At 41.6% G+C, this 22,262-nt stretch overlaps 1 protein-coding gene across 6 annotated transcripts in view; it reads left to right on the plus strand.

The window, feature by feature from the left end:
- Positions 1-659: 659 nt before the first annotated feature.
- The window catches only part of CNOT4 (CCR4-NOT transcription complex subunit 4), a 157,099-nt gene continuing 135,496 nt past the window's right edge, over positions 660-22,262 (plus strand). For all 6 annotated transcript variants that reach the window (XM_033194736.1, XM_033194737.1, XM_033194738.1 and 3 more), the window contains exon 1: positions 660-927. The gene's annotated coding sequence lies outside the window, so the exon portion shown is untranslated. The remainder of the gene's footprint in view (positions 928-22,262) is intronic.

A 22,262-nucleotide genomic window follows, 5' to 3' on the forward strand; every position in this document is an offset into this window, starting at 1 on the left:
AGAGGTCCGCAAATTCTCAAATTCACATCAACAGAAGCACGTTATTGTTAAGTGCACGGGTCTTCCGTTCTCTCGGGTAATCTGCACAGAACAATTTAGTATATTTCTTCACTGGCGATTTTACAGTGAAGGGATCAAGGGTGGTGGCCCCCAAATGCGCAAGGACAGGGAAATGAATTAAACGGGCGTCTGTTTCCTCCTTGTTTTGCAAACAGACGCCGAATCTGTATCAAATTCTTACCCTAGATCAAATCCCGCGCTCTTCGTACCCCCAACCTGCCTCCACCTCCACCCCGCCCCCTTTAGATATCCCTGGTGGGCGGGGCAGAGAAGAAATATTCCGGGCTCCCCATAAAATTGTTTAGCCTCGCCCCAGTCTTGGGGTCGCACATTTCCAAAAACACCGAGGACACGGAATGACTAGTGAAAACCGCCGACCAAATGACATTGAAGAAGCACACGCGCGCAGAGAAGGAAGCAAAACACGAAGAAAGGCTCAGTCCAGCAGCCACGTGAGGTGAGCGATCTCCTCCGTCCTCTGAGAGAGGACTTCAACTCCCGGCGTGCCCCTGGGCGGTTACCCTCCGAGGACTCCAACTCCCAGGGTGCTGCGGGAGCGGCCACCGCAACCTCCTACTCAGCCGCCCGCCGCGCCTCCCGCCCCTCCCCCGCCCCTCCTGGCCGGATCGGCGTGCGCCTGCGCACGGGAGGCCGGAGGAGTCTTACCCTAATGTAAGATGGTGGCCCGTCTGGCTGTGGAACCCACCGAAAGCTGAGAGTGTCTCTCTCAGCCGTAAAGGTCGGACTCGCTGAAGCAATCAGGCCCGGTTCTGAAGAGTTTTTTCCCCGACGCTCGTTCGGTGGTTTCTTGTGAGGACGCGGCAGCGCGTGGAGTCGGCTGAGGGAAAAGCGAGGCAAGGCAGGCGGGTGAGTCTATGCGGGGCTGGGCTTAGGGGAAACCCGGGGCTGACCGGCTACGAGAGAGCGGAGGCTTCGCTGGGACTGTACAGGCCGCACCCCCCTTTCTCCCCAACCCCCGCCTCATCTTCACCCTCCTCCTCCTTGGTCTTCTTCCTCCTCCTCCTCTTCTTCCCTCTCCTCTTTACGCCACAGCAGTTACCATCAGGAAAAGCGAGCGGGTCAGAAGGCAGCGCGGCGGCAAGCAGCGACTCTCCTTCGAGAATTTCTTTAATTGGGGAGTCGAGGCGGCTTTTGGTCTCCAGCTTTCCCCCTTGCATTTTCATAGGGGCAGGATTCTTAGGTCTCAGTCCTCCTTGTTTCCCCAACCCCCTATTCCCTGTCTGACGTCCTTTCCCACTGGCCCCCGTCTCCCAAGACCAAAGCCATCACTTCCACTCTGACCCGTGTTGCTGCTGCTGCTGCTCGTTAATCCCACTGCTCATTGCCCACTCGTCCTACTGCTTGTTTTTTGCTCCACTGCTACCACTCTGGAGTTAGCCTTTGCCCCCCTCTGGTGCTTGCAATCAGCCCACAGTGTATCTGCCACACTAGGGCTTCTTCCGATTTGCAGTCTTTCCTTCCACCACATCTGTCATCTTAAAGCTGCCCCTTAAGTGTCTAGATTATGCTTCTGCTCCTCTAACCCACCTGTTTCTCAGCCTTCTTGAGAATTGTCCGTTCCTTCCCTCTTTCCTGTACAGATCCTTTCGATATACACTTCCAGAAAAAGGGATGCCCCGTGGTGGCCCTTGAAAAGTAAAGGAAGTTGGGAAGTGAATGAAGTGAGGTAGGATAGTATTAAACGTTATGAGTAAAGATCTTTTATTCAGGCTACTCCGGAGGGGACCGTTCTCGTTTTGCTTTCAGTGATCTATTGGTCGCTTATTCGCTCTGTTGTGTTAGGACGTGGCTTTTTTCTTTTTTTTTTTTTCGTTTTGAACCGGTTTTTACCATGCTACTAAGCGTTCTTTGGATTGTCTCTGCCCAGGACACTTAGTGTGGGCTCTGATTTATACCAATATTAACCCCAGCATTTCAAAATAAGATAAATTTGGCGCACATACAGAATTCATCTGTGAACTCCGCTAGCAAATATAAGTGATATTTTGATTACATGTGGGTTATATGTGGGTTCTGTATTGAGACTTGATTTTTGACTGAGTTTTATTGATGTTCAGCTTAATTGATGACATTTATGATTTGAGTGGAAATTTCCTTTCCAGTTAATATCAGATTTACTTCTTATTTTTGGATTTGGGAATTTCTCTTGACATTTCTAGGATGATCGTTATCTGAATAAATTGTCTTATCTTGAAAATCCATTAGGTATGTATGCAAAAGAAAAATCGATGTTTTTATATAAACCTAAGTTTCTCGTATTTTTCTCATAGAAAAGAAGGGGGCTGGGAAAAGAATGACAAAGCTGTGCACATACATGCATTTGGTGGAACTCACTGTCATTGTTATCTACAGTAAAAAGCAGAAAACTGGAAGCAAGAGGTGGCTTATGATGTCCATGTTTTGGTGAAAGCAAAATTAAGATGTACTGACTAATGGTATAATGGGAAGAAGCAGCCCTGGCTATAATCAGACCGCTGTGAAATAAAGAATTACCAGAAAAGCAACCAGGATTACATAGGGCAAATACATACATCCCAAGTTTAAACATGACATAGATGACATTGCATTCTTAAGATACATGTAAAAATGTTTAACATCAGTGATGGTCCATTACTGGGTTATTGTAATTTTTACAAATTTTACCTGTAAAATTTGGAATCTTAACATTTGGCATTATGTTCACTTGATTGTGATAAATGGTCTGTTTTACCAAATGTAAACTAAGGTTAGAAAACCTGTTTATAAAACTTTTTTCTTTCAGCCACTTAAGCCCCAATTTGGGGGACCAAATAAATACTCTTAGAACTGCAAGCAATTTATATAGCAAACTTTGTCCTAAGTTACAACTTGAGTTTTTTTTTTTTAGATCACTTACATTTCGTTTATCAGAGGAGTGTATTTAATAGTTGATCTTTAACTCTAAAAAATATACTTTTTGTTGTTGTAATACACTGGTGGAGAAGCTTTCCACTTTGAACAATCCTAACACAGGTTTAGAAACTCTTGGCAGTCATACTTGGCTGAATTGTAAGCAGTTGAGTTCTAGGAGAGGACTGTTTGTCTGGTAGAAGGGAGTAAATGATTTTAATACATCTTTTTTTTTTTTTAAATGGTGTTTGTCTCACGAAATATTTTCTCAAGTAATTTTTTCCCCTCATACTTTTTGCTTGCAGTTACCGAATTCTTCATTTCGGCCCTCTGAAGTCAAAAGGAATTTACTTTTGTATCTTTAGTACGTTTAAAGAAGACATCTAAAGTTCTTTAGTATTTTGATAGGAAATAGGGAGCTGGGATTCCTAAATATTTTTGCGTGGTTTAAGTTTTTTGATCTAACATTATGAACACTGCAGCTTCATACTTTCATGGTTTCTTTGGATAATTTGGAATACTTTCTGCCAGGTTCAATAGTTGAATTCTTGAGATCAATAGATTATTTCTGTAAGAAGGTTTTGAATATGAATCACTTAAAGTTGGCCTGTTATAAAATTAGGATGAGACAGTTATACTCAAATGACAAAGTACGGAAAAATAAAATTGTTTTTGTATTGCCCTTCAACTTGAGTCTAAAAGGGAGTACTAGCGATAACTTGCAACTCATTACTTTGTTAAAGAAAGAGGGTGTTGCCAGAGGATGAACTCCTAGCTTTAAGGGAGTTTTATTTTAAAAATGATTTTGTGTGCTTTAAAGGAATAAAAAAAATCTCATCAGTTTAAGCAGTTTGGATTTAGAAATCTTCCCTTTTTTCCCCACCCTACTCTTGGCTTTAAAAGGAATCTATAGGGCCCGGTGGCTCAAGCCTGTAATCCCAGCACTTTGGGAGGCCGAGACGGGCGGATCATGAGGTCAGGAATTCGAGACCATCCTGGCTAACACGGTGAAACCCCGTCTCTACTAAAAAATACAAAAAGCTAGCCGGGCGAGGTGGCTGGCGCCTGTAGTCCCAGCTACTCAGGAGGCTAAGGCGGGAGAATGGCGTGAACCCGGGAGGCGGAGCTTGCAGTGAGCTGAGATCTGGCCACCGCACTCCAGCTCTGGCGACAGAGCGAGACTCCGTCTCAAAAAAAAAAAAAAAAAGGAATCTATATTCTTCAGTTTAATAAATTTATCTTTTTGTTGTTTTGTGTGAGAAAAATATTAAATTTTCTTTTCTTTCTCTTTTTTTTTTGAAACAGAGTCTCACTCTGTCACCCAGACTGGAGTGCAGTGGTACGATCTTGGCTCACTGCAACCTCCGCCTCCCGGGTTCAAGCGATTCTCCTGCTTCAGTCTCTTGAATAGCTGGGATTACAGGCGCGTACCAGCTCGCTCGGCTAAGTTTTGTATTTTTAGTAGAGATGGGGTTTTACCATGTTGGTCAGTCTGGTCTCAAACTCCTGACCTCGTGATCTGTCCACCTTGGCCTCCCAAAGGGTTGGGATTGCAGGCGTGAGCCACCATGCTGGGCCTAAAATTAAATTTTCTAATGTGACTGCAAATAGTACTCAATTAAATATATTTAAACTTAGTGTTATTATTTTTATAGATCATTTAAGTAAAATGGTTTTAATTTGTGAAAACTTCAGCCTCTGGTGAAAATTGAGTTAGTTAGCTCTCTCACAGTAACTATAATACTGTCTTGACTCTTTGTGAAGGAAGTTATATTCAGCTCAGTTGGTTCCGAAGAAAACAGTAGGGAAATAGGTTATAGAGATTTTTGCTGTTCTAGAAACAGTATAACTAGAATGTACTACATACTTTTCTCAAAGGATTTCTTAATCTAAATGGAACTTGTAAATGGTTTTTATCCCACTGGAATAGCATGTATTGAATAAAACTTGTTTAACACATTCTGAGATTTTGTAATATTTTATGTTACCTCAAAGATATTAGGAAAAATCTGCAAATATCCATTCCTGAATAAAAGATGGCAATATCCTCAATATTTTAAAGATTATAGTATATTCATATTTTTCTCAAAAGTTGAGTAAGCAAATTAAAAAGCTAGCATAATTTACCCAGTTATTTTTGTAATGCAAGGAAAGAAGATATGTGGGACTTTTTAATCATGCGTTTTGTGGTTTTCTTTTTTTTTTTTTTTTGAGACAGAGTCTCGCTCTGTCGCCCAGGCTGGAGTGCGGTGGCCGGATCTCAGCTCACTGCAAGCTCCGCCTCCCGGGTTCACGCCATTCTCCTGCCTCAGCCTCCCGAGTAGCTGGGACTACAGGCGCCCGCCACCTCGCCTGGCTAGTTTTTTGTATTTTTTTTTCAGTAGAGACGGGGTTTCACCATGTTAGCCAGGATGGTCTCGATCTCCTGACCTCGTGATCCACCCATCTCGGCCTCCCAAAGTGCTGGGATTACAGGCTTGAGCCACCGCGCCCGGCCACGTTTCGTGGTTTTCTAAAAGATCTTCACAATTGTTCTTAATCTTGTTATGTGGACTTCTTTATTAGCAAAGATTATGTGGTAAATGTCAACTTTTCTACTCTGATAGAATCTAACTGGTTCTGTGATACATTTCTTTTTTCTTTTTTTTTTTTTTTGAGACAGGGTTTCGCTCTGTCGCCCAGGTTGGAGTGCAGTGGCACAATCTCTGCTCACTGCAACCTCCACCTCCCGGGTTCACACCATTCTCCTGCCTCAGCCTCCCTAGTAGCTGGGAGTACAGGCGCCCGCCACCATGCCCAGTTAATTTTTTTTTGTATTTTTAGTAGAGACAGGGTTTCACCATGTTAGCCAGGATGGTCTCGATATCCTGACTTCGTGATCCGCCTGCCTCAGCCTCCCAAAGTGCTGGGATTTACAGGCGTGAGCCACTGCACCCGGCCAACAGATGTCTTTTGTATGATATGATTCTTTTATTATTTAATTATGAAGTTTATAGAAAATTTCACCATTTTGGCCCCTTAGATTTTAGTACTTAGATTTTAGTAGCATATTTGTCTTTTATCAGAAGAGAGAAATTACAAGCTACCAAAAATAAGATGATTACTTTTATTTGGTAGGAAAACCTAACTTTAAGGATGGTATAACACAGTTTGAGTGTAAGTTTATTTTTCCTTTTAACAGGTTTGTTTGTGAGTATGGCATTTTTTGTTTCCCCCCCTCCCGAGACGGACTCTTGCTCTGTTACCCAGGCTGGAGTATAGCTGTGTGATCTTGGCTTACTGCAGCCTCTGCCCCCCGGGTTCAAGCAATTCTGCCTCAACCTCCCAAGTAGCTGGGATTACAGATGCCCACCACCACACCCAGCTAATTTTTGTATTTTTAGTAGAGACGAGGTTTCACCATGTTGGCCAGGCTGGTTTCGAACTCCTGACCTCATGATCTGCCTGCCTCAGCCTCCCAAAGTGCTAGATTACAGGTGTGAGCCACTGTGCCCGGCCTCAAGTATGGCTTCTTTATTATTAAACTCTGTTCATACGGAAGAGTTGTCCTGTTTTAAGCTTTAATTGCTTTGGGTGATGGGCAGATGGTATATTGCTGTTAGGATAAGTCTTGCTATTTGTATAGGTGTGTATGTCAGATAACTGTTCAAAAATAACTTTTTAAAAGTATGGCTACTAAAATCTCACCTCTTGAGTTTTAAAGCAATTATGGAGTAGAATTTGAAATCAAAATAATCAAAATTGGCTTGTGGATATGCCTAAAACCAGTTTTGAAAAAATGTCAAGGCAAAAAAGCAGTGTAATTAGTAGAATAAAATGCTTTCACTTAAAAATAGTAGATGTGACTGGGCACGGTGACTCACGCCTGTAATCCCAGCACTTTGGGAGGCCCAGGTGGGCCGATCACGAGGTCAGGAGTTCGAGACCAGCCTGGCCAACATGGTGAAACCCCATCTCTACTAAAAATACAAAAATTAGCTGAGTGTGGTGGCATGTACCTATAATCCCAGCTCCTCGGGCGGCTGAGGCAGGAGAATCACTTGAACTTGGGAGTCAGAGGTTGCAGTGATCTGAGATTGCCCCATTGTATTCCAGCCTGGGAGACAGTGAGACTTTGTCTTAAAAAAAAAAAAAAAAAAAGGCCGGGCGCGGTGGCTCACGCCTGTAATCCCAGCACTTTGGGAGGCCGAGATGGGCGGATCACGAGGTCAGGAGATCGAGACCATCCTGACTAACACAGTGAAACCCTGTCTCTACTAAAAATACAAAAATTAGCCGGGCGTGGTGGCGGGTGCCTGTAGTCCCAGCTACACGGGAGGCTGAGGCAGGAGAATGGCGTGAACCGGGGAGGTGGAGCTTGCAGTGAGTGGAGATGGCGCCACCGCACTCCAGCCTGGGTGACAGAGCGAGACTCCGTCTCAAAAAAAAAAAAAAAAAAAAAATTAGTAGATATTATATTACCGCTTTTGGAAGCAATTAGTGAATGATGTCGGCAAAATAGTGATTGAATTTTGAAAAGCAGTTAGACTGAAATTTCAAAGGGGTGGAGCATTTCTTGATAGCAACAAACAGATACATGGTCATTAATCCAGATATCTGAAATTTTCTTTTTTTTTTTTTTTTTTGAGGCGGAGTCTTGCTCTGTCGCCCAGGCTGGAGTGCAGTGGCCGGAACTAAGCTCACTGCAAGCTCCACCTCCCGGTTCCCGCCATTCTCCTGCCTCAGCCTCCCGAGTAGCTGGAACTACAGGCGTCCACCACCTCGCCCGGCTAGTTTTTTGCATTTTTTAGTAGAGATGGGGTTTCACCCTCTTAGCCAGGATGGTCTCTATCTCCTGACCTCGTGATCCGCCCGTCTCGGCCTCCCAAAGTGCTGGGATTACAGGCTTGAGCCACCGCGCCTGGCCGATATCTGAAATTTTCTTTTTTTTTTTTTTTTTTTTTTTTTTTGAGGCGGAGTCTTGCTCTGTCGCCCAGGCTGGAGTGCAGTGGCCGGATCTCAGCTCACTGCAAGCTCCGCCTCCCGGGTTCTCGCCGTTCTCCTGTCTCAGCCTCCCAAGTAGCTGGGACTACAGGCGCCCGCCACCTCGCCCGGCTAGTTTTTTGTATTTTTAGTAGAGACGGGGTTTCACTGTGTTCTCCAGGATGGTCTCGATCTCCTGACCTTGTGATCCACCCGTCTCGGCCTCCCAAAGTGCTGGGATTACAGGCTTGAGCCACCGCGCCCGGCAGAATCTGAAATTTTCTAAGCATGTTTTTCAGTCTTTGGAATAGAGTGGAAGTGCTAATTTTCCGATTATTTAAGAACTTTTTAATCCATTCCTTTAGAGCATTAGGTGTTTTTAGATTGTGAATTTTCTAAAATAACGTTGACTGATTTGGGTTATTGAACATTGGTTGTAGCAACTTTTCTCCTTTTTTTCCCCTTTATTTTCTGCCTCCCATGTTTTGCTTAAGATTTTTTCTGAAGTTTTAAATTTTTGTCTGTTATTTGGGTGGACCCTCTTGTGAATGCTCTAATTGAATGAAGATTTATAATATAAACAGTGTTGCTTTTAGTCGTTAGGATTAATTTTTCTTTTCATGGAAATCCCGTCTGTGTGATTATATTTTTTCCTCCAACTTTTATTAATTCTTAGATGAGAATTAGGATTCTGCTTCAAATCTTTCTGCAAACATTTTTCTTACTGCCAGTAGGGACCTACATATTCCTTGGGTAAAGAAAATGTTATATTTTGGTTTTGTCATTTAAAATGATATAAAGACGTTATTAGTGCTTTTTAAAAAAGGAACTTTTGGTATTTTTAAACAAGTACAGAAGTAGATATGAACCACCATGTAGCTGTTACTCAGCTTCAAAGAGTATCAAATCTTAGTCATTACTTTGTTTCATTCATACTATAACTTTTTTTTTCTTTTTTTTTTTGAGATGGTCTTTGTTGCCCAGGCTGGAGTGCAGTGGCACGATCCTAGCTCATTGTAGCCTTGAACTCCTGGGTTCAAGCAATTCTCCCACCTCAGCCTCTCAGGTTACTCTGACTACAGGCATGGGACCATACCCAGCTAATTTTCTTATTTTTTGTGGAAATGGGGTCTCACCCTGTTGCCCAGGGTAGTCTCAAACTTCTGGGCTTAAGTGATCCTCTTAGCCTCCCAAAGTGGTAGGATTGCAGGTGTGAGCCACTATGCCATGATATAATAAAATGTCTTTATTTATTTATTTTGAGATGTTGTCTCACTCTGTCACCCGGGCTGGAGTGGCAGTGGTGCCATCCCAGCTCACTGCAACCTCTGCCTCCTGGGTTCAAGCAGTTCTCCTGCCTCCGCCTCCCGAGTAGCTGGAGCTACAGGCGTGTGCCACCATGCCCAGCTAATTTTTATATTTTGTAGAGACAGGGTTTCACCATGTTGGCCAGACTGGTCTTGAACTCCTGACCTCAGGTCATCTGCCTGCCTCAGCCTCCCAAAGTGCTGGGATCATAGGTGTGATCCACAATCAGGATTATTTAATCAACTTTTCTTTTTCCTTTTTTTTTTTTTTTTTTTGAGATGGAGTTTTCTTGTTGTTCAGGCTGGAGTACAGTGGTATGATCTCGGCTCACTGCAACCTTCACCTCCTGAGTTCAAGCAACTTTCCTGCCTCAGCCTCCTGAGTAGCTGGGATTACAGGTGCCCGCCACCACACCTGGCTAAGGTTTTGTATTTTTAGTAGAGACAAGGTTTCACCATGTTGGCCAGGCTGGTCTCGAACTCCTCACTTCAGGTGATCCATCTGCTTTGGCCTCCCAAAGTGTTGGGATTACAGGCCTGAGCCACTGCACCCGGCCTTAATCAATTTTTCAAATAGACTTTGTTTATGGAACCACTTCTTGGAAAATTTGGCACAACCTCTTCATAGAATTTATCTTGTCAGGAATACTTTCATAATGATATAATTAGCACTGTCCAAAGCAGTGTACAAATAATGTGTGCTACATGTAGTATGAGTCCAGTCTGTTAGTACAGGGATATCTTCAGACTGAAGTTCTAGGAGTGAGGCTTCCTGAAGAAGATGAGACTTGGATAAAGATTGTATAGGCTAGCATCTCCAGAAGGAGAACATTATGTATGTTCTATATAGGGGATAGAAGCTTGTCTTTGTCCATTTTATGCTGCTATAACAATACCACAGACTGGATACTTATAATCAACAGAAATGTATTTGGCTCTTGGTTTTGGAGACTGAGAAGAATGAGAACATGGTGCTGGCATCTAGCAAGGGCCTTCATTCTATGTCATCCTATGGTGTAAGGTAGAAGAGCAAGAGAACAAGAACAGAGAAGGCAGGACTTGCTTTTTGTCAGGAACCTACTTCCATTACTATGGCATTATCATTGATGAGGGTAGAGCCCTCATAGCCTAATCACCTCTTAATGGCCTCACCTCTTAATACCATCACACTGGCAATTAAATTTCAATATGAGTTGTGGAGGAGACATTTAGACCACAGTAAAGAATGAGCAAGCACTTGGTAGGGGCCAGCATGATGTGTTAGGGATGTAAGGAGTCTGATCTCAATGGAATAAAGTGTTAATTACTGGGAATGGTGGCAGATACATTTATATAAGTAGGGTAGAACTAGATTATGAAAGGTGTATTGGTGTCAAGTTGAATTTAATGTGCTAAGCAATAAGAAGCCAGTAGAGGTTGATAGGGAGCAGGAGAAAACATGATGAAAGTGGTTTTCAGAAAGATTACTCTTTCAGTAGTGTGCAGCATATTTTGGGGTTGACGGTTAGTTGAGTTTTATTTGAAAAATTAGAGACCAAACCACTGAGGTAAGGAGCTATTCTGAGAGATGTTAGGATGGAAATTCTACAGGATTTGTCAGATAATTGATTCCATCTTCTCTTTAGTCCCTCATGCCCTAAAGTGACACCAAGGTTTTAGAGAACTGAGGAAATGTAGTCTATTTGTCTTTGATAGTAAACTGCAATTTGTTATCCAAGCCCAGCTTTTGTGTAGGCAGTGATAGATGATTACTCAAATAACAGCCTCAATAAGTTTTAGTAGGCCTGGTGTGGTGGCTCACATCTGTAATCCCAGCACTTTGGGAGGCTGAGCTGGGAGGATTGCTTGAGGTCAGGAGTTCGAGACCAGCCTGGCCAACATAGTGAAATCCCGTCTCTACTAAAAATACAAAAAAATTAGCTGGGCGTGGTGGTGTGCGCTACTCTGGAGGCTGAGGCCGGGATAATTGCTTGAACCTGGGAGGCAGAGGTTGCAGTGAGCCGAGATGGCACCAGTGCACTCCAGCCTGGGCTACAGAGTGAAACTCCGTCCCAAAAAAAAAAAAAAAAAAAAAAACTTCAGCAGACAATAGCTACCAGTGTTTTTAAATGATTTTAAAGATATTCACTGAAGAACAGGAGCTTGGAAAATAAAGAAATATTCTTTATTACAGTAAGAGAAATTAACATACTTCATTTGTAAAAGAGAAATTTAGGCCTTATCTGCTTCCTATGTGTATATTCAGAATGGTCGTTAGGAGATTATTGACATTTGAATAGCTATAACTAGTAAATATTACTGAATGACTTTAATAATGGCCTGATGAGAGCTAAAGAAAGTTCTGATGAAGTAGGGCATTAAATATTCCTGACTACCAGCTCCCTTTAAGGATAGATAAGGCTAGGTCCACAGGCTGAGGAAGTATATAGGGAGATTGTGAAATGAAAACTTATCCTTTCATTTACTTTGATGTCTTTGTTTTGCACAGGTATTATTAAAAAATAGGTCTGGTTAAACATCAGCTGTATATGTTTTGGTTGGATTTTTTTTTTTTTTTTAAGTTCTGCGACCTTTGAAGTTTTTTTTTATTCTTTGTTTTGGTTTGTAGACCCTGCATTAAGCCAACTTTCTGGGTCTGTTGTGTACTTCTGGATAGCATACTTTGTTTGGTGAAGGAAAATTTTACATTTTATTTTAAAGCTGGGAGAAAAAATAGGTTTCTTGTTTATTGCTTTGTAAATGAGGTAGATGAATAATACTGTATTGCCACTTATTATCTTCATGCTTCCTTTAATGTCTCAGGTATTCCTCCTTTACTGTATTTAGCATGTGGATCTCAAAGTTTCCCACAGTTGAGTCTGAAAACATCTCAACTGTGCTTATAATTTTAAAATTAAACTTAATTTTACCATTTTCTTTCTTGTTACTATAAAATATTGGACCTATCATAATGCCATGTACCTTTTAGTGACTTGGGAAATACTTATAATGATTAAGATGATGCAGTATAGTATATTATTGGGAAATCTGTTTTTCATTGGCATCGCCTCTATCCTTAGACCTCTTTCATTCTAGTAATATGACAGAAAAATTTTTGACTTTTTAAAACTTCCTTATTTAGCTGGTTGTGTGTGCTGTTGAAAATAACACTAGACTAGAAAGTCATTCCCTTCTCCTTGGGGGGTTTGTTTTAACAAGGGGTTTTAATTTTGGATTTGAGATTTGAGTTGAGGTCTCCTTTGTGTAGAGAATCTTGAGAAGGATTATATATCTTTCTTCTTGTCACCAGTGCATGTGGGAGAGAAGAAAATATCAAATATGGGGTATACAGGAGAACCTTAGTATTTGGGAATAGCTTCAGTGATAGCTGCCGAATCCAGTGTTTTCCCCAGGAAATCTGTATTTAATCCCTTGGAGTATGGGATGACTTTATGAGTGTCGTAGTGGGTTGCTGTGGGTGAAGAGAGGAGAAAACGACTCCCTGTTTGAAAAATCTTTTCCAAACAGTTCAAAAATTTGAGATTAGATTGAATTAATCTCAAATTATTAATAGTTTATGTTTTTTTTTTTAATTCATACAATGCTTGGGAAGAAATTGGTTTTCTATGAGTGGCCTTGGGGGTGCTTTGGGTGCTTTCCTTACCCAGGAAAAGGGAGGAGAGGCAGAAAATAAAGTGGGGAATAGTAGCTGCTGTGGATTTTTGCCTAAGGCATTAATGGCATTGTTTTTTTGGCTGCTTTTATCTACATACCTTTTCTTTTCTAGTTAGGCTGTCATTACTAATTGGAAAGGCTACATGCAGTCTAGTCTCACCTTTTCCAAATCAAACTAGTGTCCCTGTCCTGGTTTGTTAATTTTAATCTCTCCATCTCAAAACCTGACAAATTGATGTCTTTTCTCTGCCTGAAGAGCAGGGAAAACTGGAAAGAGAAGAAAACGATAATGTTGTGGTTAGGCACCCCCTATCTTTTAATATGTCAGGATTGTTTTATGAAAGAACCTCTGCCTTTGGATTTTAATTTTATGTAATCAGTTATAAAAAAAATTGAATTCTCGAGGAGTCCTTGGAAACCTTTTAAAGGATCTGTTAGCCATAAAGTTGGTGAGAGGTTGAAGAGTACCTATATCAGTTAAATGCTTTGGGGATTGTTTTTGCTTCTACTAAATTTTTTTCTGCCATACAGGACCCAGTCCTATATGTGAATTTTGCTTCCAAAAAGTAAAGCTGGCAGTCTTTTAATCCTAGCACTTTGGGAGGCCGAGATGGGTGGATCACGAGGTCAGGAGTTTGAGACCAGCCCGGGCAACATGGTGAAACCCTGTCTCTACTAAAAATAGAAAAATTAGCCAGGCGTGGTGGCATGCACCTGTAATTCCAGCTACTCAGGAGGTTGAGGCAGGAGAATCACTTGAACCTAGGAGGCAGAGGTTGCAGTGAGCCAAGACCATGCCATTGCACTCCAGCCTGGGCGACAGAGCAAGAGTCCATCTCAAAAACAAACAAACAAAAAAACCCTTGAAGATTGTATTCAAATCTATTTTGATTCTGATGAAAGCAAGGATGACAGCAAAATACTTTAATATATGCATGCCAATGAAATAACACAAGTTAGACCTGTGTCACCATGTATTCTTTGTCATGCCTAGCAAGTATTTTCAGCAGCTTTGCGGAACTCTGAATGATATATGGTGTATTCATGTTTGTAGATTGTGGTTTTTATTATATACTATTAAATTCTATAATTTAAACTTGACATATTAGAGGAAATATTGTTCTTTATTATTTGGAGTAAAGGATTAACTTATTATACATAACTTTTTATAGTTGAATATAGTTTTCAGTTTCAGTTTTGAACTCTTTTTGTTTTTATTACTTCTGCTGGGAGTATGCTAGATAGTATGGAACCAGGCTTCCTAAGTATGAATGTTGGTTCTGCCACTTACTATCTGTGAGACCTAGGTTGTTACTTTATTGTCTTTGGGCCTCAGCGTCCTCATTTGTAAAATGGAGATACCAGGATTGTTGTGTGGAATAAATGGGTTAATATATATAAAGTGCTTGGAATAGTGTTTGGCACATAGTAGCTTTGTATAAGTGTTTGCTATTTTTATGCATTTGAAGGAATCAAAAACATTCGTCTTTGAATTTCTCTATTAATTCAGTACACTTGTAAAAAAATTTCTAAGTACTAAACCTACATTTTCAGTAGTCACTTGACCACATAGAAATATAAGGAATGTGTTTGAGGGGTAATCAGAAGATTGGCCTGCCTGGAATTCCCTTGAATCAGAGAGTAATGGAAAATGAACCTGTATGGATACAATAGAAAATGATTATCAAGTGTTTTGAACTAAGGCATAGAAAATTAGATGTGACTGATAAGAGGGGAATCATTGCAAGATTGTTATTGTTGTTTTTAAGCCATGAGAGTGATGTGTTTAAAATAGTATTTTAGGGGAAGATAGTTTTGAGTGTCCTTGGTAGCATAGAATTATTTCACTATATGCAGAGAGGATTTTTTTTTTTTTTGGTCTGTTTTGTTCACTAATCTATTTTAAGCAACCCAAACAGAACCTGGTTGATGATAGATGCTCAATAAATGCTTATTGGATGAATGAACCTTAAAAGAGACTATAAGAATCTATTTTATTTTTATTTTTATTTTGAGACAGGGTCTCACTCTGTCACCCAGGCTGTAGTGCAGTGGCACGATCTTGGCTCACCGTAACCTCCATCTCCCGGGTCCAAGCGATTCTCTTACCTTAGCCTTTCGAGTAGCTGGGACTACAGGCACATGCCACCATGCCTGGCTAATTATTGTATTTTTTGGTAGAGGTGGGGTTTCACCGTGTTGACCAGGCTGGTCTTGAGCTCCTGGCCTCAAGCAATTCACCTGTTTCGGCTTCCCAAAGTGTTGGGATTGTAGGCATGAGCCACTGTGCCTGACCCTATTGGAATATAAAAAAAAGCTCAGTGCAGTGGCTCATGCCTGTAATCCCCAAAATTTGGGAGTCCGAGGCTAGAGGATAGCTTGAGCCCAGGAGTTCAGGACCATCTTGGGCAATTATAGTGAGACTCCATTTCTTTAAAAAAAAAAAAAAAAATTATCCAGGCTTGGTGGAGGCACTCATGTAGTCCCAGCTACCTGGGAGTTTGAGTGGGGAGGATGGCTTGAGCTTGGGAGATTGAGGCTGCAGTGAGCTGTGATTGTGCCACTTCACTCCAGTCTGGGTGACAGAGCCTCTGTCTCAAAAAAAGAAAAAAAGAGAAGAACAATGGACTCAACTTAAACTTTTGGGGTTCCTACCTTTCAGGGGTAGAAGTGAAAAAGGTACTATTAAAGGAACAGTAGGAGAGGTAAAAGGAAGATAGAAAAGTTTAAGTCTCAGAATCCAAAGGAAGAGATTTTCTAAGGGAAAGGTCAGAGAGAGAGAGAGAGGAATAGGAAGATTCAGGGTAGTGTTGCTTCTAGGTACCCAAGGAGGTTTCAGGAAGAAGGGCACAGAGGTGGACATAGTCCAATACAAAGTTTGAGGAGAATGAGAATAGAGAAAGAATCTTTTGGCTTGGTGGTGTGAGGGTCACTGACCACATTAAAGCAGTTTCAGTACACGAAGAATGGTGATATAAATCAGATTGTGGGGAGGTTAAGGAAGATGTTAAGTAGAGACCGTGATAAAGACTATTCAGTTGACCTGGCACAGTGGCTCACACCTGTAATACCACCTCTGTGGGAGGCCACGGCGAGCAGATCACGTGAGGTCAGGAGTTTGAGACCAGCCTGGCCAACATGGGGAAACCCTGTCTCTAATAAAAATAACTGAAATTAGTTGGGCATGATGGTGTGTGCCTGTAATTCCAGCTCCTTGGGAGGCTGAGGCACAAGAATCACTTGAACCCGGGAGGTGGAGGTTGCAGTGAGCGGAGATTGTGGCACTGCACTCCAGACTGGGTAACGGAGTAAGGCTCTGTCTCAAAAACAAACAAACAAAAACAACAACAACAAAAAAACTATTTAGTCAAGAAAATAACTGTAAAAATGGCCAGAAAACAATATAATAGGAGCATTCATAGTTTTTGTATGTATACTGTAAGAGAGTCTGTTTATTAGAGGTGAGAAAACTTGAAACAGTTTGTGCTGAATATTACTCTTTTTCTTTATTTTGGAGACAGGATCATCCTCTGTTTTCCAGGCTGGAGTGCAGTGGCGCGATCATAGCTTATTGCAGCCTTGAACTCCTGAGCTTAAGCAATCCTCCCACCTTGGCCTCCCAAAAGCACTGGGATTTACAGACGTGAGCTATTGCTCCCACCCAGCCCTGAATGTTTTTTTTTTGTTTTTATTTTTTGAGATGGAATCTCACTCTGTCGCCCAGGCTGGAGTGCAGTGGCGCGATCTTGGCTCACTTCAAACTCCGCCTCCTGGGTTCACGCCATTCTCCTGCCTCAGCCTCCTGAGTAGCTGGGACTACAGGCACCCGCCACCGCACCTGGCTAATTTATTGTGTTTTTAGTAGAGACGGGGTTTCACCATGGTCTCGATCTCCTGACCTCGTGATCTGCCTGCCTCGGCCTCCCAAAGTGCTGGGATTACAGGCGTCAGCCACCACGCCCGGCCCTGAATGTTCTTAAATTTCTTTTCTTTCTTTCTCCCTTCCTTCCTTCCTTTCTCCCTCCCTCCCTCCCTCCCTCCCTCCCTCCCTCCCTCCTTTCCTTCCTTCCTTCCTTCCTTCCTCCTTCCTTCCTTCCTTCCTTCCTTCCTTCCTTCCTCTTTCTGTCTTTTCTGCCTTTCTTTCTTTTTTTTTGAGACAGGGTCTCACTTTGTCACCTAGGCTGGAGTACAGTGGCGAGATCTTGGCTCCCTATAGCCTCGACCTCTCGGGCTCAGGTAATCCTCCCACCTTAGCCTCCCAAGTAGCTGGCAGTATAGGTCCATGCCACCCGTTCAGCTAATTTTTTTTTGTTGTTGTTGTTGAGACAGAGTCTCACTCCGTTGTCCAGGCTGGAGTGCAATGGTGCAATCTTGGCTCACAGCAGCCTCCACCTCCCGGGTTCAAGCAGTTCTCCTGCCTCAGCCTCCCGAGTAGCTGGGACTACAGATATGTGCCACCATACGCAGCTAATTTATGTATTTTTAGTAGAGACGGGGTTTCACCATGTTGGTCAGGCTGGTCTCAAACTCCTGACCTCAGGTGATCCACCTAACTTGGCCTCCCAAAGTGCTGGGATTACAGGCATGAGCCAACTTTTTGTATTTTTGTGGAGATGGAGTTTTGCCATGTTGCCCAGGCTGGTCTTCAATTTCATAGTAGGGAATATGTATTATACATGTTTCTCCAGGGCTCTGCTACTTGCTAGTGATCTTGGGAAATTTTGCTTAATATTTTTGTGCCTCAGTTTTCTGCCTTGTAAAATGGAGGCAAAAGGAACACCTATTTCATACATCTATTGTGAGGATGTAATTATTTAATCTTTTAAAAACACTTAGAACAATGCTATGTGGTAAATGTTTGGTAAATGTTAGGTATTATCTACTGCTGAAGTAAAATAGAGTAGAATTGGTAGCTTGAAGAGAAAAAAATTGAAAAAAGAATTTAATAAAATTAATGCAAAGTAGTGGCAAGAACTAAATGGAAAGGTCTTAGGGCCTTTTCTCTGGATGTTATTGGAGAACACTTTGGATATCTACTTACCCTGTTTATTTACACTTGGATTTCAGGCCCCTTTCCTCTAATATTTGCACTGTTTTACTTTTTTCTATAACACTTTATGTTCTGACATATCATATAATTAATATATATACTGTTTGTTGTTGATCTCTTTCCACTAGGGCAGGGATATTTGTTTTGATTCCTGATGTATTCCAGGTTCTGGAAATAGTACTTGGCACATAGTAGGTGCTCAATATTTGCTTGTTGGATGAGTAAGTTAATCTACCATTGAAGTGGGATGGATGGAGAAAAGCATTCAAAGTGCTAATGGTCCTTTGTATATTTTTTTTTTTTAAAGACAGAGTTTCGTTCTTGTTGCCCAGGCTGTAGTGCAATCTTGGCTCACTGAAACCTCTGCCTCCCAGGTTCAAGCTACTCACCTGTCTTAGCCTCCCGAATAGCTGGGATTATAGTCACACGCTACCACACCTGGCTAATTTTTGTATTTTTAGTAGAGACGGGGTTTCACCATGTTGGCCAGGCTGGTCTTGAACTCCTGACCTCAGGTGATCTGCCCGCCTTGGCCTCCCAAAGTGCTGGGATTACAGGTGTGAGCCTCTGCGCCCCGCCGCTGGTGGTACTTTTTTAGAGAAGAGCCGGTTATCAGATTGATGGACACTATATAGGACTTTACCTTCTCAAAGCCTTCCTCCTTTTTCTCAAATGAGTTTTCTGAATTTTATCTTGGCACAGGTTTTCCTGAAATCACTTGGGAAATCCATTTATTAATAGCTGAGGAAATGAATCTATAAATGAATCTCTTTTTTGGGGGGGGACAATACTTGTATTTTACATTTGATTAGCTAATGAAAGCCTATTTGTGAGTGCTTATTAGATGCTAAGCACTATTCTAACCTAGAACTATTTAATTTAAAATTATTATTCTAATCTAAAACTATTTAATAGTTTAAAAAAATTCTATAGCACCTTACAAGTGCATTACAGTTTCCTTACAAACCATTATTAAGGTTTAAGGGGAGGAGGCCCTTTGTACTGAGACCAAGAGCGTGATTCCCCAAACTGTTGTCTTCCTTTGGCAGGGAGCTTCAGATACCACATTCCTTCCTCCAATATTCATAGCTTTGACACCACTACTTGCATTAGTCCAGCAGGACTAATCTCATTATGTTCTTTATCCCTTTTCCCTTTTTATGTCAGTTACTATCAGTCTCCCAGGTGATACTCATGTCCCCACAAGATTTTGGTGTATTTACTATTTTTTTTCAATCCTCTTCAACTCTTGAAATCTTGCCATTGTGCAACCCAGTGGAATTCACAGTCTATCATCAGCAAAATTTCCTGTATCCTTGTTTGTTCTTTCTCTGAACATTTTGTCTACTTCGTATTTTGCTGAGGATGCTGCTTCCCCTGTGACTCTCTTATACATTGGCAATTAAATATTTCATTTTTTTCTGATGATGCCATCAAGGATCAGTGGGGAGTCCTATGCACTGAGACTTGAAACTACATTTCCTGGCCAGGGATGGTAGTATACACCTGCAGTCTCAGCTACTTGAGAGGTGGAGGCAGGAGGATCCCTGAGCCCAGTTCAGGGCCAGCCTAGGCAACATAGTGAGACCCTGTCTCTAAAAACAAACAAACAAACCATTTTCCTGCTCTGACCTACTCCATTGAACAGGAGTGAAGAGGGAGCCTGGTTCCACTGACTAGAACCAGGAGCCTGGAGATGGGGCAGTTGTCTACCATTCTCTTGTTCTCTTTAAAACTTGTCTATTAACAGGTTATATTGTCTGTAAACCCTCATGTTTGCTGGCACCTACTGCACCCTGGGTTATACCTTCTCTTTTCTTGACTAGTTTAGCTCCTGGCTCACTGTCATTCTTCTAATACTAAGTCCCTTTTAATTCTTGGTAATTTCAATATATATATCACTATGGTCCTTCTAATACTGTGACCTCTTAATTTCTAAATGTCTTCTTTAATGATCTTACTCTTTAGCCCGTTTAAGGCACTTCACGGTCATATCTTTTTTATGCATTTTATGTTTTGTAAAGATGGGGTCTTGCTGTGTTGCCAAGTCTGGTCTGAAACTCCTGGCCCCAAACAGTCCTCCTTTCTTGGCCTCCCAAAGTGCTGGGATTACAAGTGTGAGCCACCACACCTGGCCTCATGGTCGTGTCATATACCTTGTTATTACCAATAACTTGAAGCCTCTTCATTTTTTCTTTATTTTAGAGACAGGATCTTCCTCTGTTTTCCAGGCTGGAGTGCAGTGGCGCTCTTTCTGACTGCTGCTTTTTCAGCCCATTCTAGCTGGTACAATGGGCTTTACCATCATTGAAACTGTCAGTACACTGATTGTATTCCCTTTTCACTGTACCTTGCCCCCTTGATTTCCTTTCTTCTTTCTTCAATTGCCAGTCATACTGCATATGCCCTTAACCCACTTGATCCTTTCTTGCCTCTTCATAATTAGTTGGCAAAACCTCAATCTTAGTTAAATCAACTCTCTGAGTACTTCATATCTACATCTGTGCAGCTGAAAGTGACTGAAGAAAAATACAACTATGGTAACTGCTTTCACTTTAAATTCATGGTAAGAAACCTCAGGTTTCTTGTCCTGAATATTGTCTGGCAATTGTACTCTATTTTCTAAGTCCATTCAGTCTCCACTTTCGTAGATGACTTAGTTTGTTCCCTTGCTTTTCTCTTCAAACTTCCACCCCTCTTCCTCATACTCACCCTCAGTTGATGGACCTGATTTCTACTTCATCGTAAGATGCCAGCAGTCAGAAGAACACTTACAGACTCCTGCCAACGCATGTATGTATTGACTACATCTGTACTCACAGACTTTGCTGCTGTCTTTGTGTTATTATAGATTTACTCTCTATGTTTCTATATAGTCCCGGGTCCTCTGATGAATGCATTAGGTCCCATCCTTTTATATTTACTCTGGACATTGCCCTAGTCATTCTCCCTTCTCTCTGTATATCATTAATTCGTCACTTCTGGATAATTCCCATCAATATACAAGCATGCTGTTACTTTTTTCATCATAAAAATATCTTCCCTCAGTTGCTCTTTCTTGCTCTCTTTCTGTAGAACCCCTTAAAGCATTGTCTAAATGCACTTTTTCTAATTTCTTTCTCATGTTCTCTCTTAAGCCTGTTCTAATCAGGCTTTGCCCCTACCACTGTGCTAAGATTGCTTTTGTTAAGGTCTTCCAACAAATGACATTGTTAAATTTAGTAGTCAGTTCTGTCTTTATCTTGGGTGATGATCTACGTTTGACAAAATTATTTTCTCCTTGTCTTTGATGTACTTGTTTAACTTGCCTTTTAGGCTACTACGTTTACTTGGTTTTCCTCAAAATTCATTGGGTGTTCCTCCTTAGTCTTCCTTAGATTTTCCTTTTTGTCTACCTCTGAACACTGGAATATCCCAAGGCACACTCCTTGGTTATCTTCTCTATGTATGCTCACTCCCTTAGTAACTTCCCTTGGTTTGGTGACTTTGAATATTTTCTCTCAGATGAATTTTTTCAGCCCAGATCTCTCTCCATAACTCCATATTTTTATATCCAGTTGCCTATGTAATATCTCCACTCGAATGGCTCTTAAACATCTCACACTCAACATGTCCAAAATGGAATTCTTGCTTTTCCCTCCCAAACCTGCTCTCTCATACCTACTCTGTCCACATAGGCTTCCTTATCTCAGTTCTTGGCAGCTTTCCAGTTGCTCAGGCCAGAAACCTTGGAGTCATTCTTGACTCTTTTGCTGTCTTACCCTCTTATCCTACGTTCATTCCTTCAGGAAGTTGTTGGCTCTAACTTTAAAACATATCCAGAATTCAACCAGTTTTCACTGTCTCCACAGCCACCATCATCTCTTGCTGGGTAATGGCAGCAGCCTTTTAACAGGTTTTCCTGCTTCTACCCTTGCCTTCTGTAGTCTGTTATTAACATAGCAGTCAAAAAGATCTTTTGAAAATTTAAGTCAGATGGCAAGAGATTTTGTACTACATTTAAGAAGTTTCATGAGTTGATAAGATTAGAGATTGTTCTAGCCAATGGTATTTTACTAAATCATGTCAGCCCTGAAGGCACATTTTAAGGCAGGCTTTGAGGATGCTTGTTTGTATGCGTGCGGAAGGAGTTGTCAGAGATGGTTCATAGCTTACCTCTTTTCTCCTCACTAACCCTTGTCTTTTCCACCATGTGCACAAAAATACATCTTTATTCCTAAGGAAATTAGAAAGGGAGGGCCTGAATTGGTTGCTATTCCTGAAAGTTTCTTTGAATGGAATACTGGATCATCCTTTTTGAAGAGGTCTGTTGTTATTTCATTATTACCTCCTTTAGCAAC

Source organism: Trachypithecus francoisi, unplaced genomic scaffold (genome assembly GCF_009764315.1).
Source record: "Trachypithecus francoisi isolate TF-2019V2 unplaced genomic scaffold, Tfra_2.0 Lachesis_group4, whole genome shotgun sequence".
NCBI lineage: Eukaryota > Metazoa > Chordata > Mammalia > Primates > Cercopithecidae > Trachypithecus > Trachypithecus francoisi.